The sequence below is a fragment of the Pollicipes pollicipes genome, unplaced genomic scaffold (assembly GCF_011947565.3).
Source record: "Pollicipes pollicipes isolate AB1234 unplaced genomic scaffold, Ppol_2.1 Scaffold_5724;HRSCAF=6776_pilon_pilon_pilon, whole genome shotgun sequence".
Classification (NCBI taxonomy): domain Eukaryota; kingdom Metazoa; phylum Arthropoda; class Thecostraca; order Pollicipedomorpha; family Pollicipedidae; genus Pollicipes; species Pollicipes pollicipes.
The window spans coordinates 40,483,763-40,508,565 of record NW_023596746.1 but is presented as its reverse complement, the minus strand read 5'-3'; the positions used below and the strand labels follow the sequence as shown (position 1 = coordinate 40,508,565).

The following is a 24,803-nucleotide window of genomic DNA, read 5'->3' as shown; positions in this document are numbered from 1 at the left end:
GTCATTTTATGCACCATGCCTAACTCGTTGTAGGAAGGAGACAATTCCATAATCGTACTATTTTCGGATACAGAGACTGATGGGCAATACAGGACAGAATGAAGGAAACTGGATATGCGCGATTTTTTATGACAAACTTTTCCACGAAAACAGCACTCTATCAACGTGAATTATTCCGCTTCATCACCTGTGCGGGAAAGAGACCTTACATTTTTTTCGCTTTTTTATTGATCCATAACAGAAAAGTTCCCGCAGGATGGCATTTCACGCACTTTGCTTTTGTCACCTAACCTCGAATTTTAGGGTACCTGACGCAATCAATAGCAGCACCAGCAGTGGATCTGGGGGGAGGGGGAGAGGGGCTTGTTGGATTTTCTTTACTTGAGATTAGAGCCCACGCGGCCAGCAATATTTCTGGGATTCCGCTACCGTGTGAGACCTCCACTACGACGCCATAAACCGCACAGGGACTCTTTCTGTGTGATTTGTTCCAGCACGCTGGCCGAGCTCCCGCCAGCGCGGCCATCAGGCTGACTCACGACTGACGGCCGCAGCGTGCCCTGGCAGGGCGGGGGCGAGGGTGGCATAGAGCGGAGTGGTCGATGAGCGAAACAGCGCGGGTGGAAGGCATACATGAGGCATCCAAATTTTATTGGGTACTCCAGCATGAAAAGGTCGCTACGACACCACTGACACTGTCCTCCTGCATTGAGCCAGTCATAAACATCACGCCAAAACACAGCTTCGAAGCACGTAAAGTTCACAGTCGACAAAACTTGCGCACGCGTGTAATAATGCAAGCATGAGACGCACGAGTCAACGTCCGTTTGTGCCAGGCTTGTGCTGCCATCTGGAATGTGGCGGATCAAACTGCGGAGGAACTGTCCGCTGGATGGCGCTCACTCATACACTGAGAGCACAAACAGATTCCGCTGATGTCGCCGCCGTGTTTACCAATTGTTTGTCACACCCAGTAAAAAAAGTCATACTCCGTACCGATCCAAAACCATGTGCGGGAACTCTGACCCACAGGCGAAGAGCGGCTTAAAGCTAGACAGCATGCCTGAGAGCTAAAACAGGTGGCGCCGGGGTTAGAACAATGATGCATGTGGTATTCGTACGTAGGTAGAGTAATTGAGGCAGTCGCACCTTGGTTCGTGCCAGCTACCATTCGTTCTTCATATCATGCATCAATACATCGTCGCGACCTAGGCTTATCCGGGGCAACCTACATGGGCCCGCCATGCTTAGGTGGTTTAGCGGCTTTGGGGAGTTCAGTTGGCTCCGTCCGAGCGCCCAGCCCTTACCCTGCACAGGACCCCTATTCAGATATCCATGTAGGGGTCCCTGCGCAGGCCACGCCTCAGTGAAGGACCCTCAGGGGTTATGCTATTTCGCTCACCAGTATCCACTTTCCGTGATCCCGCAGCCCTCAACTGGTCGCTGCTGGCCGAAAAGGCTCATGGTTTTACGGCGTAACACAAGCAAGGCGATAGGAGACCCAACTGCTATCACCATGGAGATAATGCCAAAACTTCACAGTCAAAAACAACCAAACCAAACGAAAATATTGATCAATGAAGACTCATCAATCTTCAGCGAGCTACAAGCAGCCAGACCGTGCAGTGCAGGATAGGGTGACCACCTCAGATGTAAGTGCTTGGGCACGAACCGCTCCGAGCGGATCAGGCATTGCGCTCCGCACCCTAAGTATAACCTCACCATAACTGGCCATCCACCAGCGTAGCACGGTATGAAGACGTGTGGGGACGATGATTTGGGTCGGCACAGTCTGCAACCTATGAACTTTTCATACAGACAGGACGGCACGGTCCCCTCACACTGCAAGCGTCCGTGATGGTGTCACCGGGTTACCTGGTGCACAGTCGATGGCCACCGTCCCTGGATACCAGCCAGGTGAACACTGTGCGCCGGTCGCCACAAATAGGGTTCATGATCTGGGAATGAACATACGGGCCACGTTCTGCCCCACTTTTTACACTAGGCGAAGCTCAGAGCCGCTACGAAATATCGACAACAGTGCAATTCGTTAGTCGGCTGGATTATTTGATACTGTGAAGCTGTAGCGTAGAGCTAGGTAAAGCACCTTCACTTTCCGGAAAAGACGCAATATTTCTGAACTGATGACTCTGACCGAACCAGCGAGATGCCTTTTACAGTGTGGCACGAGCAAACTGATAGCAGTCGTAACTGTTATTACCATGTTTACGATACGAAAACATCGGAGAAAGGAGCCTGTGGTCTTTGGGAACACTTACTAATGGGGCCTTCGTGAGTAGAGCGGGCGGATATGTGTTGATGATGAGCGTCTGAGCACAATGCACAAACAAACGTGGTTCGTTCGAAATATAAAAAAAACTGGCGTAGTGTGAGTCTGTCACGGTCTGACGTTTCACAAATCAAATCGGCTCTCGAAATAGATTAACCTGCGTTGTTTATAGTTATTGCAACTGCGGCTACATGAAAGAAAAATGCGCAAATATTGCGAGCGGATCTTGACCACAGTGAACACAGCGCACATATCACGACCAATCTCTATGGGATCATGCCTTATCTCAGGCCTCTTGATTATTGATTAGCTTTGGGGAAACTGGCACTGCCCGCTTTTCGGTTGATTAATTTACTCGCCAGATTATCGACTCGCCAGATTATGTATTAGTTTGGAGAAAAGTGGCATTGCTCGCTTTTTGGTTGATTGCTGGCGAACTTGACTTAGACGGTTTTGAGGTATGTTAGTGAGCTGTGGCCGGCACATTCGTCTGCACTCCTCATCCAACTGGTTTCGCGAACTGTTTCGTGGTCTCGTGACTTCACCTGCGCTGGTTGCCAAGATCTAGCAACCATTCTTACAAAGGATTAACAAGTGTCACCTTCATGTAACGGGGGAAAATGCTGGATTTGTAAGCCAGAGGCACTGGGTACGAGTCTCAGAGCAGGCCCATTGTCCCGACTGACATGGAAAAATCAGCTGGCAGCTGGCTGACGAGGGTCAGCCCAGACCCGGGTCGGTCGTGCCGCGGTGTAACGCGGGGCTGAAACCCTCTGCAGTCCTATCTGGCGCAAGGACGGAGGCAAAGCTATAGGTGAAACTGGACAGCACCGTTTCAGCGGTAGGTTCAGAATATACGCAACAAGCTGTGCATGGCGGGTACCTTGAACATGAAGTCACCCATGCAAAACATCTGCAATAGATTAAATAAAACATCACCTCACAAAAAACGGATTTCTGCTTCGCACAACTTAGCAAGTGATGGCGTGCACGCATCGAGACACGTTATAATCAACACAAACGTCTGTTTTCCTTGGTCAGGATCGGCTAGCCTCATGCCGCTACCACGCTTGGTGGCTGATATCTGGACCTGTTTCCAATCCGTGTTGTTGGGGCTGTTTCACAATTGAAAAAGTTTTACATTTTCCACGCTAATCGAATGAAAGGAAGGAATAGTGGTAATGTGACAGCGTTTCAGGCATGCCTCAAATAGCCGGAACACCTTGCAATGAAATGCCTTGAAAGCACAAGTTTGATAAAATTGCGCGTCATCATGTTGAAAAATTTCACGGTGTTTCAGTCTGTGGTTGCAAATATATATGTGATGGGAACCAGACGGTGATCCAGCTGGGAGTCACGATGGTTTGCTCATCACGACTTATGCCATTCCTCAGCTCTGGTCCAATTGCTGCTTACATAATTGTACATAAAGAAGTGAGGAGGAGAGCTGTTATCAGTGAACCATGGTCAATCATCTACAATTTAGCGGATGACTTTCCTACTAGATATTTAAACATGCCACCAACTCGCCATAAAAGCCTTTTCTCGAAAGGAATGTCCAGCGTGGCGAGAGGTGCGCGTTCGACGCACGTTAAAAAGGCTGTGTAAACAGACTGACGTTTGTTGATGTCAGTTTGCTTAAATATTTAGTTGGCGTAATGTGATGTTGACGGCCTGCTCACACGGACTTCTTTCCTTTGTGTTGCTCTCTAACTACGTCCAGTCACGCTTGGTATTCCGTAGAAGGAGAGATGCATGAATTGGGATGGTTGCATGCTCCATACCTTGCACGCAAAGCATCTTGCCATATTTGTAAATGTGTAGAAATTAGTTTGGTTTTTCAGTTGCCGTTTTTCTTGCATACCTGAATAGCGAAAATGCATTAGGCGGAAGATCTGATCTCAGCTTTGACTTAAAACGAGAGAAATCCATCTTGGCTTTCAGTTTGAGCACCCTCGGATACGATATCACCCATCATTATCCCGTCTTTCAATCCGGTGATACATACACTTATATTGTACTGTGAGTGAAATTAGAAAATACAGTTTGAAATTGAAATTGCATTGCACTGCATCCGGACAAGTCGCATTTTGCCTCACTTTGTGATATAGCGCCCCGTAAATGCCCATACGGTGGCCTGTTTCAAACCATTAACCACATGCCATTCTTTTTCACGCAATGTTATGTCCCGAACTGGAAAATAAATAATTTGTTCCCAACAGTGGGTTTTAAAACTGTGGTGACTTGGTCGCACACCGAACCGCATTAAGGTTTCGCGACAGCTGTCTCAAGCAAAACATCTCTCACAGAGAGATGCCGTTTGTTTTTCTTCTGTTATGCGTCTGTCGTTAATCCCAGCGATCCAAAATGGTTTAGGCGCGCGCCGAAGGGCCTGTAAGGCAACCAAGCACAATAACTGCATGAACACAGGCGTTTCGTCCTGTAGGAATATGGCTGCTGGATTGATACAGTGGAGGCACTTTCTACTGATTCTAACAACAGAACATTGGCTTACGAGTCACAGGTGGGTCACGGTTCTCAACAACGCAGATTGAAAACTTCATCCACTTACCTGTCCACGGGGCTTGTCAGGTAAATTTTCCATTTCTGCAACACAGCTTTGAAGAAGTGTGGTGCACGACGATAAAAGAAATGTGAGTCAACGTTTTCTGGTCACAGTCAATCACGGGTCGTCGCTGCGGCAATGCAGCGCAGCATCGTGCCTCGTGAGATCGTCGAACAGTTATCAAGGCTTTTATGTCATCGTGGCTTTTCGTCGGTGTCTGGCTTGGTCGAGATTCCATGTTTTTATTATACTGCCTGTCAACTGAAAAGTCATGTCGGCTCATTTTTTGTTCATGCTGCGCTTTTATAGGTCAAGGGTATGCCTATTAATTTCTAGGATTAAGCCGACTTCTTTCGTTCTATGGCCAATGCAGTGGGCAGCTTGTTGCATTCTTGTCTTAGCTAGCAAATTTATGCGCCGCTTTTTAATCTCCAATACGGATCGATAGCTTCTAGATGGCGTGGAGGTTAATGTCCCTACTGAAAACAACAACAATGGGAATACAAGAATACGCATGTCAAATCAAGGCGCACATTAAGCCAGAGGAACAAAGCAAAACAAAGTCAGGCAAAGTAATAATCAGCATATAACAGCTTGTAAACAAAAGGTTTAGAAGGGTTGAAAATCTACATGAGACCGAGGTAAAAAAGAGAAAGGTAAAGAATGAAAGGCAGACAATCAGAAGTCTTAGGATCCAACTAGAAAGGGGTCAAATGGACGAAATTGGAAAATAAACACAACTTGAGAAGATAAAGTAAATGTTTCGTGTCAACAAAAGCCATGTATTATCCTCCAAAATGTTTTTAAGGGAGCTCAGCATTCTTGAAGAGCTCTTTTGTCATATGTGGAGATTCCATATACCTTACACCTTGGCCCATTTGAGGTTTTCTCATTACGAACCGCCCATATTCATTGCATTTGTACGGTAATAAGCAATCTCTTGCCCTACACCTTGCTTGATATCGCAAAGCAAGAGGCCTTTTGTTGCGGTATTTAAAAAAGGAAACTTATGTCCGGTAGGCACGTGCCAGCCATTCAAAGAGCGGGTCTGGCACACCCGCAATTATTTCTGTCTATTGCTGCCGTCCCCGTGGACACCAACGAGCAATCGCTCCAGCCAGCCGACCAAGACAATATCGTGCCGCCCTGCTGCGAGCTGATGTGGGCGGCGCCCGCAAAGAGCTGCAGTTGTATTGCGGCCCCATAGATCTTGGTGCCCCCCCCCCCCTCCCCGCGGCGTGTCAGTCCCGAGTCCTCTGGGGCGAGCCAGACCCGCTGATGGCATCTTTAGAGGCGGCCGGCGGTATTGGGCGCGCCAGGGTGCCGTCAGTCGCACGCTGGCCCCGAGCGACCCCGGAACAGCCGGTGGCGCGCGGCCTGGAGTACCCAGCCCGATCAGGAGAGAGCCGAGAGAGCCAAGAGCCGTCACAGCGATTGGAAATTCCGCGTCAACAACTCTCTTGAGGAAGTTGAGGAAATGTGCCTGCCACCCATGTGAGCAGCTTTGGTGAAAAATTGATTTGTTTATTCACATCCAGCCTAAAGCATTCCTAAAACGAGCTGCGTACACTAACTGAAGCCGTAAATTTTGTGCAGCAATCAGCAAACGCACCGGACCCGCAAAGCAAATGGTTATATTTCACGACTGTGACTGACACGAAATCATGGCAGTGACATACATCGAGTAGTTGTTTCAAATGTCCCTTCTACCCCAATGACGATTTGGGCGTCGAGCTCATCAACAATACAGGCACTGTGACGCTCAACGTCTCCCCAGGATATTCCGGGCAAAGTTATATCTCGATTGGTCAGCAGCATGTCTTTGAACCAAATGACCAGTCCCTAGCCGAAGCGCAGGAAATAGTACCACCCAAAGGCTCCCATAAACGGATTGGATCACAGCGGGACTCCATCAGCAGCCAATCACGCTCCACCAGCAGCCAATCACGCTCCATCAACAGCCACTCCTTACGTTTATTCTAGGTGAGCTCGGCGCTGATCAGCCCATATTCCCAACACTGGCCCGAGGTGCCTCACAGGGCGTCGAGGCTCAGAGCCCCGGGTCAAATAGCCACTGGTCCGAGGTGCCTCACATGGTACCGGGTAAGAGGCCCGTGCCCCAGAGCCACGGGCCTGAGGTGCCTCACAGGGGTACCGGGAGAGAGAGGCCCGTGTCACAGAGCCACGGACCTGAGGTGCCTCACAGGGTGCCGGGAGAGAGAGGCCCGTGTCACAGAGCCACGGGCCTGAGGTGCCTCACAGGGTACCGGGAGAGAGAGGCCCGTGTCACAGAGCCACAGACTCGAGGTGCCTGGCTGCTCGCGCCGGGCTGCGTGGCTCGCGCCCCTCGACGCCCAGAGGCTGACCGCGGCGCCTCTGCTGGGGCGCAGGTCGCAGCGTTAATGTGTGGACGCAGCGAGATGGGCTGTGATTATGATCGATCGGCACCGTCGGTGACGCCAGGGGCGAAAGAGCAAAAACGATGGACGGCGTCTACCTTACGAAAAAATCCCAGCATTCGTCCTCATAACGTTACGTGGCAAAATTGCATTTAAATTCCTTCTCGTTTCGGCACTTGTCCTTCAAACTCTCTTTGCGGAAGTCCTACGCCCCACACAGCCGCTGGCGTCGGCCGGCAGGCGGCTGGCCCGTCCGGCGGCCAGTTCCAGGCGTCGGACGTAAAGGATTGTCCAGGGCTGAGCGGTGCTTATAATAGCTTCGGACCGTGGGTTAAGCCCGTCGGGTGGGAACGAATCTCGCGCGCGCCTCGTCGAAAGCAAAGACAGCGAGTTAGTGAGCCTGTTAGCTGGGATTCTCTCCAGATCTGAATCACAATTACGTCGAACGAAAAGTGTGGATAGCCTGATACCTACGGCATCCAGTAACATCCGGACGGCTCCCCTCCAGTCAATCGACAACCTAAAGGTCTTGTCTGGTAAACCCTAGCTCTCCCCAGCTCTTGCAGCTTCAACACTTTCGTGTCCGCGCGAGCCCTATACCGACTTCACACCAACGCCCCATGCCAACTCCACACCCAACGCCTCCTTCCTGCTCCACACCCAGCGCCCCCATGCCGACTCCACACCCAACGCCCCATACCGACTCCACACCCAACGCCCCATGCCGACTCCATACCCAACGCACCATGTCGACTTCACATCCGACGCCCCGTTCCTGCTCCACACCCAACGTCCCATGCCGACTCCACACTCACGTCCCATGCCGACTCCACACCCAACGCCCCGTGCCGATTCCACATCCGGCGCCCCGTGCTGATGTCACACCCAGGGTCCAAGGACAAGGTGCCAGCGTTCTGTTTTACGTTTATTATTATGATGTTAAACAATGCCTTATGATATGCTCGGCAAGCATTGTGAAACACCATACATTGTAAAAGTTATCTTAAATCCATTAAATCAGATAAAGAAAAATCAGTTTTTACCTTTTCATGGCCTTTTGTAAATTGCTCCAGGTAATCTGGTCAGTGGGATGCTTTGATGGATGTATCGGAAGTTCATGTGATGTTATGCCGTGAACTTGTATGATGTTGACCATTGACGCATTGTTTTGTGTATAATATTTGAGCACAACAATGAATCACCCGGTCGCCTTGTTGGGTGACCTCTCGCCCTCTGTTGGTTAAAACACAACGCATTAAGCTATACCAGTTCTCAGAATTTGGCCCGACCTTGCCAGCCAGCTCTTTGGTGACCGCAGTCTCGCGGTGGATCCGCCGGTCGCGCAGATCCTCCGATGCGGCAGTCGCCGTCATCATTCACAATGACAGTCCGCAGACTCTCCATTCGTCAGCGATGCCCGGGGCTCTCCGAGCGAGGCAATGCCATTGAGGCCGCTGATTTGATCGACTCCGGCCCTCAGCGGGCGTCTGCTCCCGGACCGCCGGCGTGTCGGCGCCAGCCGCAGCGGCCCCAGAAGCGGCCCCGCCGCCAGGCCGCGCCCGCCGCTCCACACCCATCAGCGGGCGTCTGCACCCGGACCGCCGGCGTGTCGGCGCCAGCCGCAGCGGCCCCAGAAGCGGCCCCGCCGCCAGGCCGCGCCCGCCTCTCCACACCCATCAGCGGGCGTCTGCACCCGGACCGCCGGCGTGTCGGCGCCAGCCGCAGCGGCCCCAGGAACAGCCCGCCGCCAGGCCGCGCCAGCCACTCCACACCCATCAGCGGGCGTCTGCACCCGGACCGCCGGCGTGTCGGCGCCTGCCGCAGCGGCCCCGCCGTCAGGCCGCGCCCGCCGCTCCACACCCATCAGCGGGCGTCTGCTCCTGGACCGCCGGCGTGTCGGCGCCAGCCGCAGCGGTCCCAGAAGCGGCCCGCCGCCAGGCCGCGCCCGCCGCTCCACGCCCATCAGCTGGCAGTGGAGAGCGACGGCGGCAGATTGATGTCGCCATTCATGCGGCACGCGTCTCCAGTGCGCCATCTTCGCCATCAGCGCCGACGTGACGCACTGAGGCCTGCGCCCCGAGCGATGAAGCCAATGAGCCACTCGTTCAGCGGAGCGCCGTACGGAGCGGGCGCTATCGCGGGCAGCAGATGAGCGCGGGCCGTATATCGCCGCCAATGGAGAGCAAACTGCTATGACGTGCTGACGGGCGGCAAAGTTCAGCGTTAACTGGTGCCGGAGCACGTAATCATTGGCCGCATGAAGTGTTTTCTCCCTGGTCAGACATAGCTCCGGAGTGATGGCCCCCTTACTGGCGTCATTTGTTGGAACGTCACGGCAAACTGCTGAGAACATCCGTTTGTTCGCCATGCAACATCTCCGGCGTGATGCCAGTATCTCATCATGGAGTATTGAATATTTTTCGTCGCACTTGCAAGAAAGGACGTCTGTCAGCGGCGCTGTGACGCCGCCGCACACCACGCTCCCACACACTATCCACACTGGAGAAAGTTGTCCGAAGTGCGCCGACGCCGCCGCTTTGCTGTCCTCCGTCACAGCTTCTCACAGAGGAGCCACCGGACGCCTTGTCAGTTCGAGAGGCGTGGTCGGTGCTATCACGACTTCCCAGTGGTCAAACTTTATCGCTTGACCCGCCTGTTATGGACTGGCCCGCCTCCGCCAGCCAGCGTAAAACATCAAGTCATGCCCCTCGGTGCGTGCCTCTGGATGGACGCCTTTCTCGGCGCGCATGCCTCTCACCGACCTCTTCTTTCTCACCGGCCTCTTTCTTCTGACCGACCTGTCACGTCTCACCGACTTCTCACTTCTCACCGACCACGCATTTCTGGCCGACTTCTCACTTCTCACCGACCACGCACCTCTCACCGACCTCTCACTTCTCACCGACCTCCTACTTCTCACCGACTTGTCACGTCTCACCGACTTTTCACGTCCCACCGACCACGCACTTCTGACCGACTTCTCACTTCTCACCGACCTCTCACTTTTCACTGACCTCTCACTCCTCAACGACCTTTCACTACTCACCGACCTCTCATTTTTCACCGACTTCGCACTTCTCACCGACCCACCGCCCCGACCACAGACCACCCCCGGGTTGCTACGCGCGGCAGCCGCCCAAGATTTTCCCTTGCCCTCTCCCTCCCTCCCGGGCGCCGCTTTGTGGTTGGTGAGCGTTCCAAGCTCGCAAAGACTCTCTGTGATCCTGCAGGATGGTTGGTAGCCCAATGTCATGCTTTTCCATGGATGTGTGTCGTTAGTGCTAACTGCTCGTTCCATCTCATCTCCAGAGAAGCCAGAGAAAGGCAGGGACAGCAGAGCGCCTCATGGATTAAATTTCACCGATACCGATACCGACTCGGTCACACACCCGCCTTGGTTCCCAACCACAAGGTCAAGATGATCCCCTAATGAGCATCTGAAGTATTTTCTTTAACGAGCATCCACACCATTGATGTTTGGGTTCAAATGAACTGGAAATGTGGAATGCTGTGCACAGTATCAGCTTATTTCCTTTCCACTCAGCAGAATGAAGGAAGTCTCTGTGTGACAGTCTGGACGTAGAGACGGACCGACAGACAGATGGCGGGAACCCACACGATTGCCGCATCAGGAGCGACATGAACAAGCCGCCGACTCACTTCGCTCGTTACATTCATCTGGGCATATAGAGCATCACTTTAGGAGACCATTCAATTTTAGACCAAAGACATTGAACACGATTTGAATAAACCCGTTCGGACCAATGAGAGCTATCCCAGACCCATGGGAGTGGGGAACCGGGTAAGACAAACGATAATACGGCAGTCACTGCAGCTTATCTCGGGCATCGCGGGTTATCTAAATTGATTCTGCCGCCACATAAAGAGAATGAGACGTAGCCGGTTCGGTGTGGTAGCTGGACCCGGGGAGCTTTTAGGGGGGGGGGGGGGTCAGCTCACCAGGTCACGCTCACCAGGAAGCCGGGCCTCAGTGTGAGCATGACAATCCAAGACTGGCACGGCTTGCATACGCTTATCCGAAGGCTGTGCGCACGGAAGACATACGCCTGCAAACCTTGCCCCGCTTGGACGACGGACAGATGCTCGGAATACATGATAGTATATATCTGAAAATGAACATAAGTGTGCACGTGCATACGTATATATATATATATATATATATATATATATATATATATATATATATATATGTGTGTGTGTGTGTGTGTTTGTGTGTATGTGTGTGTGTGTGTGTGTGTGTGTTGTGTGTGCGTGTGTGTGTGTGTTCAGCGTGAGCATATATGCATCAGTTCGCAACGGTGTAAGAGAACAGTAATGCAGTTTTCGTTCCCAGGTTAAGGGGACTGTTTAACCTCGATGTTCAGCACTGGACAAACTGGCCAAATGGCGCACGCTCGGAATGTTGCTGTTTTTGCCTCTTAGTCAAGCTGCCAAAATGTTGACTAACGTACACTTTTCATGACAATACGTCCTCTTTAATAAAGAAAGTCGAATTAAATTGGTTGCTATTTATGCGACCTTCAGCATTTCTTAGAATTTAAGATGGCAGTCGCTGCGATCTTGAATTTTAACCGATTTTCTTATTTTGATGTGCATGACAAATATGCTTGAGTAACATATCTTTCTGAGGGCCATCATGTGTTGCAAATCGATTTCTAGGTTTATCTTTGTGAGGTGAGGCCTAATTCAACGCCAAATCAAGGGTCAGATGTCAAACTCAGAGAAGACCTTTGAAGTATAGAGTCACGACATCAGAAGAGACCTTGAACACAGTACTACCAACCAGCACCCTGTACATTTCTCTGGTAGTTTTCATAGTTATCTTCAGTTTGTATGCCTATCTCGCCTTCGTTGTCATCGATGTCCATCTGCTTGCTGGTGTAACGACTTCAGCATGCGGCTTCTTCCTGGCACTGACGGTAGTCTGTTCACAAAAAGGCCTGCTGTCTGGCTGTTAGTCTGATCTGCTGGTAGTGCAGTTTCGCTATCCGAGTGTCAGCAGGCGTGCGTACCCGCCACTGGCTCCCATGGCGCGCTGGGGAAGTTACTTCGTTTGCCTCACATGCCAGCTCAGTTAACGAGAAAACTGTGGCGACCGTCCACGGAAGAAATGTGGCAGCATTTGCTTACGAAAGTGCTGCTGAAGGAGGAAGTTGTTGGTCATGGTTGAAAGAGGAAGTTGAGACATGTAGCGCTACAAGGAGCCCTCCACACCTCAGCTTCCGACGAAGGCTGGAGAGTCACGGATTCACCTCGCTGCCATCAGGTTCAGTCAGCAGTGAAACGCGGCATGACTGTCGGTAATCCACAAGACTGAAGAGCCGGCCTGATTGGACAAGTTTCAATGCTCAGCAAGACTGACTGGTGGCGGGCTCTGGCCTGAAGTCTGCGGCACTGGTGGTGCTCGGCCCGATGGTCGACTAGCTGCCTGACAGCCAGACGCCCTTCCGTCTACGCTTGTGTATCTACGCTACGCTACGCTTCTGTCTAGGCTTGTGTATCTCGAAGGGACCCTCAATTCTCTCGGGATGCTGCTCGCCCGTTTCACAGCCGGTCTCCACATGTATCAAACTACATGCCTAGTCTACTCCAACGGCCCTCAGCGCAGGACCAACCTCATACTTCACTCACATGGGCATGATGCACACTCTCATAAGTACCCTGCACTGTGCAGGGACACTGATGAGGGATCTGTCGTGGGCGTAACTATAAGTACAGCGTTTGGTGGCGGCATCACCAGCAGGACAGACGGGAAGGCCTGGAACAACGCCCTCGGGGTATACCGCCTTATTATTGTCGTGCCGCTGCATGTACTCTACCTAATGACAACAAGTCATACCAGGAGCTGAGTTACCACCTGGAGTCAGCCTTGAGCAGTTGACCGAGGGGATGTCGGCAGACCCCTTGGTGGAAGAGCGGTGCACGGGAACAGCACAGAAGCGGTTGTAAAAGGGACATGGTATTGAGCGTTTGCAGGCTGTAGATCAATCACGTCACTAAGCATAAACGCCAAGCACTCTTGCCCCAGACGATCTCCAACTGATGCTTGAACGTGGCTTTACTATGCTTATTCACGCACCTACACTGTTTAACCTGTGACCAGCCGTGTTGGTCCAGCTGTCTTTCGGCTTACACTATTTCCTATACAGCAGACAGCCTCACTTCAAATCAAAGTCACTTTAATGGGACTTCGGCAACTTTTGGATGATCGTGATATGAGCCCACGAAGGTTTTCTTGTCTTATTGTTTCTACTCCTCGATATAATGCTGTAGTAGCATGATTTGTGAGCTAAGGTATCACGTCCCGGCGGAGTTGTGTGCCACTCACAGCGCTTTGCTTTGCAGTAACGAGTTTTTGAACAAAAACGGTGGAACATCCGATGAAACTTGTCTATGTATGTGTTATAGTCTACTCTAAACATGTGCTGGCTACATAGAAAATTTTTCCGTGTTCGCGATCGTCGACATTGCAGGGTCTCATACAGGAAACATAAGGATGGCAACTCAACGTATTTGTCAAAAGAACGGAAAACAGAAAACTTCGACACCTGAAGCACCCCATCCCATTTATCAGAGGGTTGATCCGGGAGTTAATATTCGCAAGAGTAAGCAAACGATTGCTCTTTGTAGATACGTCAAACAGAAATGAACTCACGCAGTCTAAGCGCGTTGTGGTACGTAGTTGCCATAATTTTTCCGGAGATCGTTAGTTGTCCCCGCAAGGTAATAAAACATAAAAAAAAAAATAGTTAGGACTGTTCCAATCGTGAGTAACTCTTATCACTATTAACTAAATAACTTGCAGGGAGCACTACCGAAGAGAAACCAGTTGAAAACGGGGTAATATTTACACAGCATTTTTTATCTGATTAAATATTTTACGATGCTTTGCGCAGAGTGTCTGTGTGGAAAAACATCCACGGGTTATTACATTTTCACTCCTTTTGTTTGGCTTAGGATGAGTGGGAATTTGGCACTTAAAATATAATTTCACTCTATTATGCTTTGTCAAAGGATTGCACCAGCGCATACACCAGTTAAATGTGAAAGCTGTCTGATAATAGGATACTACCACCTTTTAGATCAAAACTTAACTGCACGCGTGCACGTATGCAGGTAGATCAAATGTTTCCGGCCAAGACCGAAAAATCGATGTGCGAAAGTTTGTTCTAAATCGCTGAGATGCTGCATTTGAAGCGACGTGTTTTGCACAAATTTGGTTTTATGAACCTGCGTTCGACATTTGTTCCGTAGACTTTGTAACTTATTTGCTTTTATTAAAATGTTGTCAAAATCAAATGATAGCTTACACCGCACTACTTCGGCTGGCTGCTTTCCTCAAGACCTTCCAATCCGAGGGGTTCCTGTGGCTGACGCCTCGGCAGGTGAGATAGACTCCGCCAGTGGACAGCAGCGTCAGGGCCTCGCTGCCGGTCCGCCGGTGGACAGCAGCGTTAGGGCCTCGCTGCCGGTCCGCCAGTGGACAGCAGCGTCAGGGCCTCGCTGCCGGTCCGCCGGTGGACGGCAGCGTCAGGGCCTCGCTGCCGGTCCGCCGGTGGACAGCAGCGTCAGGGCCTCGCTGCCGGTCCGCCGGTGGACGGCAGCGTCAGGGCCTCGCTGCCGGTCCGCCGGTGGACAGCAGCATCAGGGCCCCGCTGCCGGTCCGCCGGTGGACGGCAGCGTCAGAGCCTCGCTGCCGGTCCGCCGGTGGACGGCGGCATCAGGGCCTCGCTGCCGGTCCGCCGGTGGACGGCAGCGTCAGGGCCTCGCTGCCGGAAGCGCGGCGAATTCGATGCTACCTTTAATCCGGTCGACTATCCGTATGCAAAAATAGAGTCACATGCTCATGCATAAGTAAAATAGTTTTGGTCGTTTTTTAGTCAGTCTGCTATACTTTAATGACAACCCAGATGAATTGATTACAGCATGCTTTTGGGTGACACCGTTTCACTTCCTATTGCCATGCTACGTGAAAGTAGTCATACGCATTCATTGCAAATAATTTGTGTGATAGCTTCCAAAGGCGCTGCCCGCCCTTCAGGCAGTGATATCAGCTGTTGATCCCCTACAGCCTATACCTCGCATATCATCACTACTTTGGCCCGTCGCTTATTTTAGAGCCTTGTTTGCCGTCTGCATCGTATGTACAAAACGTCTCGTGACAGCGCGATTATAGATCTTTGTTTGCTTCGTCTGGATGTAAAACTCGGGATCAAGGTCGTATAACACCGGGGAAGTCACATGCCTTCTCGCTGTTCACACATTGCAAATGGCCCGATAAATAGCCAGGAGCAAACAACTTACAATTTTGGCATGGCAGTGGAGCCCATGAAAACTGTTTATGATGTTTATAATTTCAGTCTGTTTGCCACGCCGACAATGGTTTTTTGTTCCGCGAGCGTCCCGCCAGCTGTTCCCCTTCGACGGCGCCGCCTGTAAATTACCGTGCTCACTCACTTGGCCGTGGCTGCTCAGGGTAACAAAGCCGCCGCGGCCGGGCTGGCCGCCCACGCGGCGCTCACAGAGCGCCTAAGCCGGCCGAGTCCCGCAAGATGAATCGGCGGGCGGAGAGAAGGCGGGCGAGGTGGGAGGGGAGGGGACAGTGGGGCGTTATTTGGGCGGCGGCTCGCGCGGTCGCGACCCTCCGTGCCAGCGCCGCAGAGCACTTCCGGCTAAAGGCGCGCTCGGCCGCGGCCCGCTGCCAGCCGCCGCTTCATCCCTTCCGGCGGCGGAGGCTGCTGCCGCGGCTCGAATCGAAGCCAGGCCCGTTCGGGTACTGGCAAACACGCCAGGCGAGCTGCGATGTCGGGGTGTGTAGGTCGAACTCGTGAGGGTCTGACCGGGCCGGGTCTCCTTGTGACGTCACACATTGTCGCGACCATAGCTGAACTGTGGCATATGAAAACGCGTCAGATGTTTGTCATGCCATTGCTTGCACTATGCATCACGTCTGTTCATCACACTGGAAACAGTCATAGCCATTATTACGTTTCAGTACGTTGGCTTGTGCAAAAACTGCGCAAAAATTGCAGCGTGCGGAAAATAAGGTATTGCTCGACTGATGTGATGCTCCAGCTTGAGCAACAGCTGCGGCTCGATTCCTCCATGGGGTTACCGAAAGTTTTGGTACGTCGCGATCAAAGCCAGGGATTTCCCTGAAACCTTCTCGCGTCCAGCATCGCGGTTCTGCTGTCAGGAGGGCCATGCCGCGCCTTCTGGCCGCTGGGTGTTGTCCATTCACCCGATGGCCCATTCGAAGATGCCTACACACAATTTTAGCTGGCGCGATTTAGTAAGTGGGCCGTTGACGCTCTTGGAGTGCAAATCAGAGATGGTGAAGCCCGCACGAGACAGCGGCGTGGTCGCGTGACGACAGCCTACAGTCTCCTTTCCTTACGCACTGTTTTGTCTCCAAAGCTCCAACAACGACAGCTCCAAAACCTCCAAATGACGCCAATGCCTACCCTTTATAAGTAAGAAAGGTCTTCCCCTCCTACTTTTGGGGCATTATGAGCTCAGGGTTTTGATGGTGAGTTAGCAGCTTTCATTACACCCAGAGGTACTAGTTAAACGATGTTATGGAGCAAACTTTGATTTGTTATTGGAATTGTTACAATAGTGCTTTGAATGTCGAAGGCTCAGCATAAGAGCTCTGCTCATAGTACAAATAATGCATAATACACAACACAAACGCTAACGATGAGGAAAGGTTCTGTATTTTGTTGAAAAAACATCCATGTTCTACCGGCCGCATTAACCAAAAGCAGGGCTAATGTGTAATGGCTATTATATATCCCATACATTATGTGTATGGAAGACTCGACGAGGAAAATGAAAACAGTGATATAAAGCCGCTGCCCCTCTGCTTCGGGCAGAATTCAGTATTTTTCAATGTAACTTAACTTGTGGGTGTGTTATTTCTGTACCTAATTGACATTGACCTTGACAGGTCAAGCATAAATCGTTCTGCGTATTCTAAACGTAGTTTAAGTTATGCTTTTACTAAAGCAGTGTTAATGAAGTAGGTTTTGATGACTTAGATAAGATTATTAGGTGGCACACACATATAACTTAAGACAAACTCCTGTTTCATTAAAATGGCCAGCTTGTCAAAAATTCAAGGAGCACAATTGCACACGCCAGCAGCTATCGCTGCCAAGCGTCAATTGGCCAGGTCTGCTGACACTTATTCTTCCTCCTGGCCAGGCCCGCTATATTTGAATATCTCCCTGGCCGACCATGGACTTGGGCCCGCTCTTGACCCCCAACGTGGACCTGGGTCCCCAATGACCCTGACCATGAACCTTAGTCTCTCCCTTACCCTGACCGTGGACCTGAGTCCGCCCTTGACCCCGACCGTGAGCCAGAGCCTCTCTCTGGCCCCGACCGTGAACTTGAGTCTGTCCTTGACCTCAATCGTAAACCTGAGTCTCTCCCTGACCGCGCCGTGAGTTTGAGTCCGCCCTTGACCCCAGCCGTGGACCTGAGTCTCCGTTGACTCCGACCGTAAACATGAGCCTCTCCCTGATCCCTACCGTGAATCTGAGTCCGCCCTCGACCCCAGCCGTGAAGCTTAGTCTATCCCTGAGCCTGCCGTGAACCTGAGTCTATCCCTGAACGCGCCGTAAACCTGAACCTCTCCCCAACCGTTCCCTGAACCCGAGTCCACTGACCCCGCTATGAACATAAACCTCTCCCTGATCCCTCTCCCATGGACCTGGATCCACCCTCGACCCCGACCGTAGACCTGAGTCCCCCTCGATGGGCCCGACCGTCGCATGCACACCGCTCTGACCCGGCGGTGACGACCTTCGATAAATCTCTGCGACGGCTGGCAGCTCTGTGGCGGCGTCCCGACTGATGGGCCGACCCGCCGCGCCCGACGAGCCCGTCTTTGCCCGGCCGCGAACGGGGGCGATTTGCCGCGCGAGCGCGCGGGGGCGGACGCGCGGGCCGCCCCGGCGCTCAACGGGTGATGTTGGCAGCGGCTGGTGATGTAATGGACTAAGCGCGGCGCCAGTCGGCCGGGCCCAGTCGGCGACCCGGGTGGTGATTAAAGGACGGCAATAATGTGCTGCACGGGTAACATGGAGCGGCACACGTTTTGCCCCGCATCAAGGCTCATTTCTGACATGATAAAACCTCACCAGAGCTAACTTTCGACAATGTACCCCATTAAACAAGCGATAAAACTTTGATAAATGACTAGTTTTGAGGCCTGCACTCAACGATCGGCATGCCACACTAAGCAAAATAGCAGTGGCTGGTCAACCAAGCCAACAGCGTTTCGGGACAGTTTCCAGCTTTAAAGTGCAAAAGCCAAACGGTTGGCTGGCCTGCCCACTGGCAGGCGCTCTCCGGACAGCGGCGGCGCCGCGGAAAAAATACGGTCGACAGGTGCAGCGCCGCCCTGGGCGGGCGCCGTCGCCCACCCCCGTCGCCGCCCTCCCACAGGCCCCCTGCAGTTCCCACTCCGTCCCGCCCCGCCGTCTCGCTGACCGCCTGCGGTCCCGCCCCGCCGTCTCGCTGACCGCCCGCGGACTCGGCCGCCGCCGCCGGACGCTGGGTCAGCGGCTTCCGGCCGCCGGCGGCGTCGGCGCGGTCAGCAGCGATGACGGATGCCCGGCGTCACATTAGCCTGCCCGGTCACTGCGTCCGCCGCCAGCCGGCCCTGCCGTCGGCGGCGACGGCAGGTGCGCCGGCCGGCGCGTGCGGGGGCGCGTCGCGAGCGCCGACGAGGCGCGCGGCCCAGTGACACGCCGCCGTCGGTGCCGACGGGACGCGCCGCCGCCGACGGCCGGTTATCGGACGTCCCGATTCATCACGGCGCTCGCTCATCTCGCGGCCATTAGCCGGGCCAAGATTAAGCGCGCGTCGGCCCCTGCAGAGAGTGACACTCGGCCGGGCAGTGGCGCGCGGCCGGCCGTCGCGGACGCGCCGCCAGAGCCGCGCGGCAGCGGCCAGCCGTGGACGCGCTCCCGTTCGCGGGGAACAGCAGGATCTTGACGCGCTACTCCGCCCGTCCCAGGTGACAAGTGGTTGGCTTGATCAAGACGGACGAGTGGAGTGGCTCGTAGAGCGCGGAGTGATTGATTCGGTCGGCCGAGATCCGCCGACGGCGGGCCGGACAGCGTCCGTCCGCGCTGACAAGTAGCGCTTCGGCTGACAGCGGGACATCAGCGGCCCTCCTGCGCCGCCGCCGACCGCGCGGCCAGCGCCGACAGCCGGTGACATCGGCGCGCGGCGCGTCGCCGACGGAGATAGTGCGGCACGCTGCACCCGTCACGCGCCGGACAGGCCACCGAGATAAGGCGCGCCGCTCCTAGCCGACTGAGCGGCCGGAGAGCGGCGCCGAGAGCGTGTCGTCCCCCGGGGCGTGCCCGCCGGCGACGACCGTCACGGTCGATTAGGTGCGTGTTCGGCCGCTGCCTGCGCTCGGCGGCAGCTACGTGGATGGTCGTCGGTCGCGCGGTGAGCTAATGTGTTTTTGTAGCGATACGATCGCGCGCCTGTTGGAAGTGGCGTCCGGGCAGAGAACGACGCCCGCCGCCGGCTGCATCGTTTCATGAGCTGCCTCCGCCTATTGGCGCTGTTGGTATTTTTGAGTGGATTGCGGCCGGGTCCGGTTGATTGACCGTCCTCCGCGCCGTTCCCAGTGCACCTCTGGAGGCAATAATTCGCGACGTTCCTGAGAGGACCTAACTCAATTGACGTTACTTTCCGACCCTACGCCACCGCCGCCACGAACTCCCGCTGGGACAGTTGTGCCCAGAGTAAAGGGAGCGAGTTTCCCTCAGTGGACAAACCCATCCTCACGAAGGCGAGGGTTCCCGTGCTGTTACGAACAATACCCGGCGGAACAGAGGCGGCAAGCCCGCGGTGAGGGAGACCGACGCGCGCCGCCAGCACGCGGCGTCCAACTCCATCCGCAAACAGCGTCGGTCTGCTCTCGGAGGGCTGGCCGCTAGTCGTCGGCTCACGTCCCTCCTCGAAGACTCGATCCGCCACTCGCGCCGTCACACACTGTCGCAATCAGGCGCATTACGCCCTGCCGCTGGTCGATAGGGAATACAACCGGGATTGTTTGCTCGGCGCAGGCGCCGGGCGGCGCGCATTATGCCGCTTGCGTTGACCGATGACGGCGACGTCAGCCGCCGGTAGCGTCGCCGGCGGACCGCACACCCCGCGGACCATGGCCGCCCCGCCGCCGCCGCCGCCGCTGCGGAGGCCACTCCGCCGGGCCGACGCTGTGGACGTGCCGGAACTGGAGTCAGGGCCAGAGCCAGGACCGGAGCCGGATCCGCAGCTGGAGACGAGGCGGGAGCCAGAGCTGGGGCAGAGGACGGAGCCAAGCCTGGGGCCGAGGCCGGAGCCAGAGCAGGACTCAGAGCCGGGCCCAGGGCCAGAGCCAGAGCTCGAGTCGAAACAGGAGCCGGGGGCCGGCCCTGGCGGCACGAGCCCGCCGCTGGCCGGACTCTACACGCTGACAGAGGACGCGGCCGCAGCCGGGCCTGATACCGGGGGCGACGCTGCCGTCAGCGAGCGGACAAGCTGTGCCGGAGGAGCGCCGGCCGCCACCTCGTCGTCTCCAGCGGCGCCTGTGATGCCCCTCATCCCGCGCCGCTTCAAGCGACCGCCGCTGCTGCGCGCCCGCACTACCCAGCTGAACCTGGTCAAGTCACCCGAGCTGGTCATCCGGAAACACTACGGCCGCTCCATGTCAATGCCAGCCACGGCCGGTGACGACGAATTATTGCCGTCCTTCCTGAACATGAGGGCGCTGCCCGAGGAGAGCGTGCAGAACATCCGCACGCACTATTACCCGGAGGGCGGCTGGGGCTGGTGCGTGCTGGCGGTGGCGGCGCTGCTCCACTCGAGCGTCACAGGCCTGCAGATGGCGTTCGGTCTGCTGCTTCCGGCCATCCACCACGCCTTCAAACTGGCGGAGCGCGATGCGGAAGGCGCCTCCCCGCCGTCCGTCTGCGCCACAGGTCAGTGCTTCCCCTCCCCCCGGGCTGCGCGGGCGCTGGTGAGGTATGGTCTTTATTCGGGCAGGTTTAGTGATTCGGTTCACTGACGCGAGGTCAGTATGCAGCGCAGGCAGTTATAGCGCACAGGGAGGTCAATATGAATATCACTTAAATGATGAGTCTCATGCTTCATCTTCCCCAGCTTATGTGATCGAGAAGGCATCGCTTGGATTTATTGACTGCATTGTGCTTTCAAAACTCACCAAGTGTGAGATACATGGGCTATAATTCTTGTACACATCACCTGAGGTTTTCGTCCTGCTTGGTGCTGTGGTTGTGTGCACGCCTGTCTGTTTCAATGGATGACAGGCGTACTCGAGAGGACTTGCACCGTTCCGACGGCTCGATTTCCACCTGAGGCTCCATATTTCCGGGCAAATGAGGAGGGCGTGGGAGGGGGGGGGGGGGGGGGGGAGGGACGCCTCACCCAGAATGGCCGTGTCGTGGTGCCGAATGTCAGTACAGTGATGTCTGTGCGCTGTTTGACCACAGTTCTGTGTCCTTATTATCAAGTACCGCGGACCACTTTAGTGCTGGGACCAGATCTCCTCACAACGGTCTGCGCTTTGTGGCAACGCTTGCTGCGTTGTCGTGAAGGCAGCGCGCCTAAATTAATGATTATGTTGAAGTCGCCACACATGAGATAACCAAGGTACAATATCGTCCTGTAATGCCTGCAAGCCACCGAAAGGTTTGTCTCGCCTATTCTGCGATACGTTCTGTTGCACGGCTCGGCTCGGCACCGGTCGCCTCCGACATTGGTTTCAGATTTCTGGAGGTGATTTATAAATGGGATTCATTAGCAGAAGTTATGCTTGCAGCTCACGTTCAGTTCAAGAAATAATTAACTGCCACCGGGTGAGGGGTATCAAAGGCCCTCCCTGTTTTCGGACATTATCTACGATACACGAATCAACAGACATAATTGAACTCTTGCACCACGCTCGTCTCTGCATACCCCATGCCAGTGAAACCCTGCCACTGCTTTTGGCTGCTATAGCACAATGTTTGCGGCTTGGTGCAAGTGGTGCATGATAGTGCATCTGGCAACATGACCTTCCAGGTATCCCCTACCTTTAAGTGCTGCCTGAACGGCCATATTTCCTGGCTCACACATCATTTGGCTAACTTGCAATCCCATTCTTCCATGAGATTATTGTATTTCTTTTTTACGTAAGCTATTCGGTACCTTAGCGAAGAAAATTATATACATAGATAAGGCAGTAGTATTAGTCTCATTCCTCGGATAAAAACCATGAAAATGAAGATAAAGTTGGGTTGATATTTCGGCAACATACCTTTACCGAAACAATAGCAGAAGTGAATATTAAAAAGCGGAACTGAAATTGACTTCTGCTATTGTTTCGATAACGACATGTTGCCGAAATATCAACTCAAATTTATTCCATTGTCCTGGTTTTTATCCGAGGAATGAGGCTAATACTACTGTCTTATTTCTGTATTTCCCTCTTGGTGAATTCTCCCCCGGTTGGGAACGCCTGGCCAACCTACATGATAACTGACAACCCGAAACTTGTCACCTTTCAAAACAAAGACATAAAGACATAAAGACATCTGGACAAAAAAGGGCCCATCGCGGTTGGCCTACCTCAGGTTCCGCACACATTCTCGCAAGCTTTTCTTGCCATCTGACCTGTCAGAATTTAACTATGAATGAGACCTTTGAAAAGATAGACCTTATCCAATAAGTTTTAAGTGTTGCTTAAGAATGACTTCTACTACTTGGTTTGACAGTTCATGTCAGTGATTCGCCGCTCTTTGACTAAAATGACAAATGACTTTGACTGACTAAGCATGAAAATGAAATTTGTATTTTTTTTGGAAGCAATGAGACGAAGCCTGACCACAGTCTCTGGGTGTGGTCTGACATAGGCTAAGCACAATTTTTTGACAACTTTCCTACTCTCACAATAGACATTCCTGATAATAAGTCCCGACATCCCAAACTCCTGGCTCCCAGGAGCACCCAAGTTGCCTTCCATCCTCTAGATCCCTGGAAATAATGACCCATGAGCCCTTCTCTTCCTCAGTCTGGTCTAATTTCTGGCCTCTCACTTCATAACTAGTATCCCCACTCTCAAAAATGCCGAAATGTCTCAGCTTTCATTAACAGTAATTGAATGGCATATGCCATAGAAAAGCCCAGATCACTAGTTTCTCTCGAGTCAAGTTGAATTTGGCCCATCTATTCTGCATTTTTCGACACCCCTGTCAATTTGATATGGTCAGCAAATTGGAGCACCCTTCTCTATAATCTTACCTCAATATTGCTCACAAAATGATAAAGCGCAACGAGCCCAACACTGACATCTGTGGACCCACTCCCACTGGCCCCCACTGAGATTTTGTACCACTGAACACCACTCTAAGTTACCTGTGAAGCAGCCAAGTCCTCACCCAGCCAAGAATCCTTCCCTCAATGTCGGCAATTTCAGCTGATGTAGTAGACGCTGGTGAGGCGCCCGAGCTGTTTTGTTACAGGCTGGCATGGAAAGGCTATAAGCATTAAACAAAGACCATGACTTTGTCTGTCGCTTACCTTAATGTCCCATGGTTGTGGCAGATATGTTGCTACGTTTGGACAGGAAATATTGTGTTTAAAGGTATGTGATGTCGCATGAAACACGGCAAGGAGACGACTTAACAGGCCGACTGAATCATTGCTGCCCATTTTGAATGAATGATAAGTTAAGTTAGATACATCTTTTGTCAAAATTACGGGTAATATGGGCATGGGTTGTTACGGGTACATGTGTGGGTAAGGCATTTAAGAAGTGTCTGATAGGGAAGTCAGAAAGTACTACACAATATAAGTGTTTACGTCTTTATCCAAAAACAGCCTTTTATAATTGACTTGCGTCCGAGCGTAGGCTGGTCTATCTGTCCGGCTACCCGCATTTCTGTCTAGCCGTATTTATTTAGCCTGACGCACAGCGCGGACGGCTGCACGGGCTGCTGCCAAGTTTGCGCGTGGAACGGGTTCAATCTTCGTGATGATCCATGAAATCCTTGCTTGCACGATGCCGGTGTTGGACACAGCGCTCGCGAGAAGAAGTATGTTTTCGTGCCAAGCGAAGAGTCACCAATATGAGTATGGGTCAAGTCAAGAGTAAGTGTAGATGAAGCAAGGGCAAGGGGAAGCTACTTGAGTCGGTAGCTCAAGAAGGCGGAGCTGCCGACGCCAACAGCGTGACCTCGTCGCCCTGCGAAGCAAGCGGGGATCGATTGTATACACTGCTCCGTCATTTCCAGCGTTTGAGAGTAAAGAGATTGTGCGCAAATGTTCCTGCATAATCTAGAACTCAGGTACTGTACAAAATACAAACGGACCGTTAACAGGGGGGGGGGGGGGGGGATTAGAATTGGACATCGGGTGGGCATGCGCGCAGCTCCATCAATAGCTGAGCTCATACCGATGGATTGGGTAAAGCAAATGTTGCCGGTTTAGGCCTCCACTGCCAGTCACAACAGCTGGT

The 24,803-nt window shown here is 53.2% G+C and overlaps 1 pseudogene; it reads left to right on the top strand.

Moving 5' to 3' along the window:
• Window positions 1–20,847: 20,847 nt before the first annotated feature.
• LOC119103041 (monocarboxylate transporter 10-like) overlaps window positions 20,848–24,803 on the top strand; it is a 70,235-nt pseudogene continuing 66,279 nt past the window's right edge.